General features: G+C 34.5%; 1 long non-coding RNA gene across 1 annotated transcript; it reads left to right on the top strand.

Moving 5' to 3' along the window:
• The first annotated feature begins 4,795 nt into the window (after positions 1-4,795).
• Positions 4,796-7,107, top strand: LOC123309473. Its single transcript, XR_006537264.1, has 3 exons — positions 4,796-5,031; positions 5,088-5,268; positions 6,774-7,107. It is a non-coding gene; the product is annotated as an uncharacterized LOC123309473 (long non-coding RNA).
• Positions 7,108-9,498: the final 2,391 nt, after the last annotated feature.

Genomic DNA, 9,498 nt, shown 5'->3' with positions numbered 1-9,498 from the left:
TAAATTGTACAAATTCAACTAAGTTTATTGATTCAAAACAATGTATTGCACAGAAAAAACACCTTTGGCCTATAACATATCACCATATACTTTTGTGTCCTATTCAAAACTCTATTTGTTGTCCATAATCTTGAATTTTTGCGATTTTTATTAATTGCAAGTGAAAATATAGCACATCCAACAGCGTATTTCCTTGATATTGATTCGAAATAATTTTCAGGTGGAAACTAACATCCTGATCACAATACAAAATTATACTTTTGTTTTGTCGCCCAGGATGTTTTTTTTCTGGTCGATATTGAAATTCAATACAAAGAATATAATTCGAATTTCACGCCCCTCAATTGTAAAACAGAAAACTGTTATTAAACTGTATTAAATATTGACAGTACTTTTCAGCGCCATCTCATTGTCAAACGTGTTCTCACTGATCAAAATGTAGTCGGTTTTTAGTACTAGAGATATGAGGGCGTTTACTATCTTTCCACTTTATAATCTTTGAGCCCAAGGTTACCCTGTACGAAAATCTATACAATAATAACTAAACAGACGAACGTTCACCAGAATTGCCCATTTTCAACCTGCGGTATGCTCAATCTTCTGATTTATAATTGAATCAAATCTGAGATGCTTTCAGCTGGAGAGAAGAAGCTGAAAGGATCGACCTAACTCACACCACTTCGATTTCCATCTCGTGCGGAGCCTTGGGCGAAATTTCGAGTACTTATTAGCTCTCCCCCAAGCGTTGTCGAAAATTATTACTCAGGTGCTATTTTATTGGCGAATAAATATCCCGGCATAACGATCGTTCGCGGGCCGTTTTGAGCGTAAAAAGTCCAACATTATGATCAAAGATTATAGAGTTAGGAAGATAGGAAACCAAGCGTATACACTTGCGGTAGCGCCACCTGGTGGTTCAATTGTTGTACTAAGATGCCAAGAATGGTTAAAATATTTATTCGACGGCCATTTGGAGAAACATAATTTGACTTTTGTAAGATTTGAAGAAACATGGCCGTTTTGTTTTGATTCTCTTTCCGCTCGTCGTTTATTTAGTTCATTTTAGTCGTTTATTATTAGAGTTTTTTGTGTATTTCCTTAGTGAAAACTTCAAAATCAAAGAAAAATATCTTTGCTCAAAATGTCTTATGGAAATTATTGTATAGTGAGGAACTGTGGATACTGTAGTACAAGAGATTCTCCGAATATAAGTTTTTTGAATTTACCATAAATATTCGAACGTAAGTATTGAAACTCGTACAATGTGACTCTGATATTGATTGATTTTTATTTTCAGTACTCTGAAGTGAATAGGATTTTCAGTATGTCCAGACATTGACTTGGTGAACTGCAGTAAAAAAGTTTCTCCTGGAATACGTAGAGTCATTATAGATTCTTTGAGGTTGCATCTCCGAAATACTGAGCAGAAAAAAGGAATTTGTTCTCTGATGTACGATGAAATTAGTCTATGTGAAGAGTTGCACTTTGGCGATCACCACGTTGTCTATGAGTAAGTGGTGAGACAAGCTGAGGATGGTATAAAAGAGTAAGTCCAAAACTTCAAGTGAAAAAGACAGAGCAATACAAAGTACTAGAGAAACCAACAGGTCGAATTTGGGAATAATTTTTAACTTTAAATCTGATTTTCTCAAAACCAAATAAAATGCACTTGTACTCCTAGGCTCTTACACTACAATTTTATACATTAGAATAGATACACGTATTTCAATTTATCAATGAATTTTATCATTTACAGCTGGATATATGTATTATTATGTTGATATGCAATTCATGTTATTAGTGAAGTTATTTGCATTTTGGAGTTGACTTGTTATTCTTACATATCTTTACCGACATACAGGTTACACCCATGTAAATTTGTTTTTAATTGTGGTTCTGAAAATTCTGTAACTAATATGTAAAAGAATTCTTGAGATATGTTGTATCGAATATTTGTTCATATTAATTTCTGATAAAAATTTTACAAATTCAACTGATTCTATTAATTGGAAAAAAATGTATTGTGTAGAATTACACCTTTGATATACAACATTTCACCATGTTCTGTTGTGTCCTATATTCAGAGCGCAATTATTTGTGTACAGGATGTTTTCAAAGGTGAATTATTTTCACCAATTGTACCTTCCGTTAAAAAAAAGCCTGACCTTTGAATACACCATGTACAATCTTCAATTTTGTCAAATTTTTCTATATATTTCAAATAAAAAGTATAGCAAATCTAACACAGTATTTCATTAATATTAATTGATTCACAACAATGTTTAGATGAAAAAAACATCTTGATCACAAAACAAAGGCCTATTTTTGTTTTGTCGTTCAGGATGTTTTTTCTGGTTTCGACCAAGTCTACTCGAATTCAATAAAAGGAATAGAATTCGAATTTCGCGCCCTTTTTTTGAGAAACAGAATTCGAATTTCGCGCCCTTCAATTATCAAATAGAAAACTGTTATTCAACAGTTTGACAGTACGATTTCAGCGCCATCTGATTTTCAATTGTGTGCAACACAGGCCAAAACGTATACGCTTTTTAGTACTAGCGATATGAGGCGGTTTCCTATCTTCCTAACTCTATAATCTTTGATTATGATGAAATTCATTTGTGTCGACTGGCCGGTATAAATAAATACTGAAATGAACATAGAAGCAATAAAATAACATTCATGCCTAGCTCATGTCCGCGATGCGTGACAAAATGACTTTAGACTGCTTTGAGTCCATAAACTTGAAACAACTGCTCGAGATTTGTGGAGCAACCTTCGCTCTGTGAATCGATTTGAGACTAAATCCAGATAGCTTCGCTCTCGAGGTGGCACTGAACAAAAATGTTTAGTTGTCCCAAAATTAAAAATCAATTCTGAAACAACTCATAGAACAGCTATTGGGAATTCAAATGTAGATTGCAGCGACATGGTGATGACAGTTCGAAGTAAAAAGTTAATGCAGTTTTGAATGGAATTTGCAGATATTCTTCAAATAAAACCATTTTTCTCAGTTTATAGTTGTTTTCTCGCCATTTTGAAGATTGGTTGTTGAAACTGCATTCAAGTGTGATAATTATTATCAATATTAAATCGATAAATGTCATGTTAGTATTTATGAAAAAAATGTCGGCTATGTTGTGAATTAGCTGATAAAAGAGAGCTTTCGAACTTCTTGGCTCATTACACGATCATAATAAAAGGAAAAAGATTATATGCAGAGCCAAAACTATGACAGCTTGTCTTCTCCATTATATAGAATGGCTAAAATCGTAACATTGATGATGATGATGATTGAAAACTTGTCCAAGTTGACTTTAAAATCAGAAATGATTTTCTAAATGAATTTTGTGTGAATGTTATCGAAATTCATATCTATGAGGATATATTGATATCTAGTTAGGCTAGACCAGTTCCATGCATAGAAAAAATATTGCGTTACCATAGCAAAGAACAATAACTCATCAGAAATGTCAATTTGGAGAAATTGCTGCAAAATTGATCCCCAAATGTTTGAACGTTGACCAAAACCGTACAAGGGTAGAAGCATCGCGTTCGATCTGTGCTCGATTTGATAATGATGTAGACTTCTTAAACCGAATTGTTACTATGGATGAGACTTGGGTATATTTCTACGATGCAGAACCAAAGCAACAATCGATGGATTAGCGACGCACTCTGGTTCTGCTGGAAAAGTTCCTGCTTCAGTTTTTTGGGATTGCCATGGAGTAATCATGATTTATTTTTTGGATAAAGGTAGAAATATAACCAGAGAATACTATTCGACATTACTGACCACTCTACGGGATAAAATTAAAAAGAAAAGACGCAGAAAGCTATCCAAACGTGTTTTGTTTTTGCAGGACAACGCCCCTGCACACAAATCTCATGTTGCAATGGAAAAAATTCGTGATTTAGGGTTTGAATTACTAAAACACCCCCCTTATTCACCAGATTTGGCTCCATCCGACTATCATCTCTTTCCCCAACTGAAAAAAAGTTTAAGGTCGTAAATTTTCTTCCAACAAGGAGGTAATAAAAGCTATGGAGGTCTAGTTTGTAGAGCAAGAATAAATATTTTTTTTGAAAGGTCTAGAGACGTTACAGGTTTGCTATAATATATGTATTCAATTAAGAGGAGAATATGTTGTGTAATAAAATATTTTGACCTTGCCTTGAAATTTTGTTTGGTTCTATAGTAGGTTAAGAATTTTTCAATCTATCCTCGTATATAAACTTACTAGGTGGAAAAGGTCGTCTTTAGGGGAAACAGATCTAATTTTTGTGTAAATCCTTTCATTCTCAGGTAATATTTCCAGGTTAGATAATCTACCTTCTATTCTTCGTAACCATTTTGAAATGTACAGAAACTTTACAGTGCTATAAGGACGAGATACATATGTCCTGATGAAACATTTACTAAACGTTTCCATCGTGGAAAATAGTAAAAACTGACATCTCATCAAAAGTTGAAATCATAGAAATATTGAGAAAAAAGGTTTTTGACCATTTTCTATTATTTATATTGATATAAACCATATGATGTTATATATTTTTAAAATCAGTAAAAATTGAGCTTTCAAAAAATTGGACAGATATCTAGTGTTCCCTTTAAAAAAAACATAACTTTGGGTCATAGCTTCGTAATTGAAAAGCCTACTGAAAAAGCGAGCACACCACTGGATTCTACGTCAAAAAGTGCCTGTATAATGTTTTAATTTCAGAGCTCTATCATCAGTATTAGCGGCAAATTATAACATTCGATTTTCTTCGATCCATTACGGATAGTTTAAGTGCGATGTTAAGGATTTCAAATTAAACTGTAACAGTACTCTTTGAATTCTATCCTTTACTCTTTTTGGCGCACTTCATTATCGCACCAGAATGAAACCTCGTATGTCATTTATTTAACGATGTCATTATGACATGTTGGTAGTGAATAGCTTGGACTGCAATAAGGAACTACTAATTACTGTAGTACTAGCCGAGTGTGTTATGGGGGTGGGGCATTGGCCGAGCCCTCTCAGCACCGTGAGTGTAATCATTAATGTTTATGGTCCAAAACAATTACAGAAATTGGCTTGCAGAATGAATAAAGGATTAATTCTATGGTTTAAAATAGTGGAAAAACTTCTTGTCAATGCACATCCTAACATACAGCCCTGTCTTCACATTTTGCGACAGTTGATATTCAGTGTGTGAAGAAACCAAAATAATTATTTATAACAAGATATTTTGGTTGAGCCAATGTAAAGGACCCAATTTCAGGTGAGTAAATCAAAGTATGAAAAAAATTCTAGAGAATAGTACTTCCTGATGCTCTCAACCAGTTTTTTCTTCTTCTTCCTTTTGAGGAATCCCATTTTTTGAGTATCAGCCCAAAAAATTGGAATTTTCTCAGATTTGCTTCGTGAGAAGTTAGTCTAAAAAAAGAATGTGTATAATAAATTACAATGGTGTGGAGATAATAGCAACAAACAACTCAAATAAAACTGAAAAATCTCTTTAAAATTCATTCACCTCCGATTGTTTCTGTCAAATAAAAAGTGACAATTCTTCTTGATATGGATAAGAAAATTCAGTTATAGAATACGTTCAAACAAAAAGATATGAGGATGTCTTGATTGAAAAAAAGGTCAATTACTAAATAGGTAAGAGGTTTTCATCAATGGCAGTAATATAATAGTTTATTACTGTCCTATTGGCTCTGTTAATTTATAGAATTACCAAATCTTCAATTTCGTTGCGTCCACATATATTTAAACGAAATTGCAAATCGCGAACAATTTTTTTGCTGCATTCATGACACTTCTCATAAACTTTCCGATGAGAACCTTCAATGTAAATAACCACTTTTGTTTATCTAAGGTGTTTGTAGGATCGTAAAGATATTTTTTCTCACTGGTCATTCATTAGCACCTTGTTCTAAATTTCAAGTGTTTGGTAACACTTTGATGTTTGTTCTTCTTCAATGGCCACTAAAAATATATTATCACCGGATAAGTTCACACGCTATACGCTGTACAATAAACAGCTTTTCGCGTTTATCAATGGAAATGAATAGTTGGCGATTAAGTGTCAGAATATGCAGAATACTGGAAACCTACGTACGTGAAATTTCGAGATGTTTATTATGTCGAGAAAAAACTACAAACTCTTGTTCTTTATATTTTCTATTTTTGATTTGTAACTTCCCATTACATAACTTTGCGAGTTGACCACGATGAAGTAATTTTTCCACCCACTTTGAAACTTTACAATTCAATCATCTCCATTCTTCGAAATAACAAAGGAGTGGGAATTTCAGTGGAAGGAATTAATAAAAACGCCTGAATTGTTGGCAACGTTTCGCCAGTATATTTTTCACCTTCCTTATGCAACAAAAAATTACCAAAAATAAATAAACCATTAGATTCAATTAAGAAACAAACTGATCACAATAATATTATTATCAGAACAAAACGGAATACAATATGAACACACACATTTCGCATATAATCATATATAGGTTTCGGCATGAATCTGGAATAAAGTTAATATTTCTCCAACCAATAAATCAAAATGAAATTCTAAAATCCGTGAATTGATTTTTAATTATCAATTAACCTTCATTTCCGTCAATAAAATTGAGGGCTTCGTTTTGTTTCATATTTCTATGAAATTACGATACATTTTTACTATATCCATGCTAAAATAATAAGTTTTGCAACAATGCTTTTTCCAATGCTTTCGAATGCAGCCATTCAATTCCACTATAAATTTCGTCTTTTCAGGCAGGATCGGCAAGATGCTTCTCACCATTCCCTATCGCATCACTGTCACCGACTCCAAATTTGTCGAACGAATGTCACAGATTCTGATTCTGAACACCATCGACGAATCTTCTACGGCATCGAACAAGGATGACTATGATAATCACCTAGAATATTCTGCATACTCAACAACAGCCAACGTTGTTTTTCCTTTTTAGAACGAACTTGATATGGCGCGTACAAATTGGATAATGGAGAATACAGCTATTGAATTATTGTTTCAGTAGGTATTATTCTTTGGGATCTCTTGTATCCAAAAGAAGAATTAGGGATTATTTCCTGATATTCGATATTGAAAAAGGGATTAGAATATTAAAAAAAAGATGATGTAGCCTGTAGCGATGATGTAGCGATACCCACGAGAGGGTCGTTTTCGAGGGTTTCCTCATAAACAAATAGTACAATTTAACGAGTTGAGATCTTGCGTTTTGCTGTTGCAGCAAGAGGCAAGATTAAAAATTAAAACTGTCATTTTTGGAGGGTATAATGAAGGATTAAAATTTTAATGGGGCATTAAATTTGAATGGATTTTCCTGTAACTGGACGTAGATGTTATAATTATTATTGGATTCAAATATTACACATTCACAATACATTCCAATACGTTAGGCTGCCCGGCCACTGAATACGAAGTTGAGCGTTTTCAATGCTAATATTGGTGACAAGCTACGAATCGAGTGACGTAGCTTATCATTTAGCATTGAAAACGCTCAACTTCACCCAACTTCATTCTTTTTTTTTGGTGTAGCAGGGGGAAAATATGCAAGTCAGACCACCCTCTCCTGAGGGAGAACAAGTGTGGGGATTCTGACTCTCCTGAGCTCGAGACCCACTAAAAACCCTTAACTGCTTCTTGAATATTGTTTCCGGGCATTTGCCTATAAACCGTCAATCTCTTAGTCGGTTTTCTTCTCGCACACTATCGTGCTGGGATTTATGTGTTTATCCTCTATTGGATAACACTTCATTGGATTTATCAATAAGTTTATGTTCTTATTTTAATCTCTTCTTAATTGATCTCTTGGTCTTCTTCGGTAAATTCGCATCCTCCTTTTGTCTTCCTCTGGGTCGTAGTCCACTAGTCTCCTGAGTTCTTGATTCGGATGGGTTTTCGCTTTTTCGGCAAATTTCTCTGCTTTTCTGTTCATGAATTCCGTTATGGTTTCCTATTTTAGGTCCCTATAAATCTGTCTATTCCTGACAAACCAAGGTGCATCTATTGCACATCGTAGCAGCTTGTTCTCAGTGGCCTGAATTCTTTTGATGTGGCTCTTTGCCGCGAAACCCCAGGAAACTGATCCATAACTAAGTTGAGGCCTAGCAACAACTTTGGTTATCTTCAATTTTGTCTCTTTCGACATGTGGATTTTTCTTCCTATTAGAGGGTAGAGTCTATTCATCGCTGCTTTCGTTTTGTCGATTGCTTGTTTGATATAACTTTTCCAAGTGAAGCCTTTGTCAAGCGTTATTCCTAAATATTTGGCTTCATTTTTCCAGTCGATTTCTTCGCCGTCAACTTCTAGATTCGTTGTGGGTCGCAGTCTTCTCTTCTGTAGTAATATTGCTTGGCTCTTTTGTCCATTGAGCTTGATTTTCCACTTTATGCACCAGTCATTGGTTTCGTCAATCGTTTCTTGTAGAACTCGTTCTATTACTTCTGGGTTACGGTATACATGTTGTATACAAGTGGCCCAAGAACTGACCCTTGGGGTACTCCAGCCTCTATATCTCTTGTTGTGGAGCATTCTCCTTCCACTTTCACTTAAAATCTTCTATTTTTGAAATAATTGCGGACCAACTTGCATATTTTGATCGAATATCCAGCACATCTCATCTTATATATTAATCCTTCATGCCATACTCTGTCGAATGCTCTGGCGACGTCTAGTAAAACAAGACCTGTAGCTTGTTTATTTTGGAATCCCTCTGTAATGTATTTTGTGAGCCTCAATAATTGTTGCTCTGTTGAATGCTCTCATCTGAATCCGAACTGTTGAGGTGGTATTAGTTTCAGATTTTCGGTTTCCTCATTTAGCCTCGTAGCTATAATTCTTTCTACTACTTTTCCTAACGCCGACAGTAGACTTATCGGTTTGTAGTTTTGTGGGAACTTCTTTTCTTTGAATGTTTTATTGAACCAACTATGACTTCTGCTGTTTTCTGGGTAGTGTTCTGTCCTCATAATTCCATTCGCGATATTAGTTAGAGCGGCTATACCTTTTCTAGGTAATTTCTTTAACATAACATTCGTTATTTTACCGCTTCCGGGAGCTTTCCTCTTCTTCAAACTTCTAATTACTTCCCTGATTTCATTTGGCGATGTACCCAACTTCATTTAGTGGCCGGTCCGCCTTATGAACGACGAGACAACGAAACTCTCGCTCAGACCCTTGACGAGACTTCATATCTTATCGGCGAGACGAAACGAGATTTTAGTGAAGTGAATCACAACTCACACACATTTACATATATACACATTTTATTAAACTATGTTCACAGAAAATACCTAATCAGAGGGTGAAAAACAGAAAAAATGAATACAGATTATATCATTCAAAATATTCAAAATAGCGAAAAATCATTCTGAACTGTTAATTCAATAAATTTGTTTGTTTGATTTTGAAGCCATCCTCCAAGTGTGTAAGTGCGTACCTAAAATTTTACCCGAGGATTATTTTGACTTTTT

The sequence above is a fragment of the Coccinella septempunctata genome, chromosome 3, assembly GCF_907165205.1.
Source record: "Coccinella septempunctata chromosome 3, icCocSept1.1, whole genome shotgun sequence".
NCBI lineage: Eukaryota > Metazoa > Arthropoda > Insecta > Coleoptera > Coccinellidae > Coccinella > Coccinella septempunctata.
The sequence above is the reverse complement of the archived record's forward strand: the minus strand, read 5'-3'. Positions and strand labels throughout refer to the sequence as shown.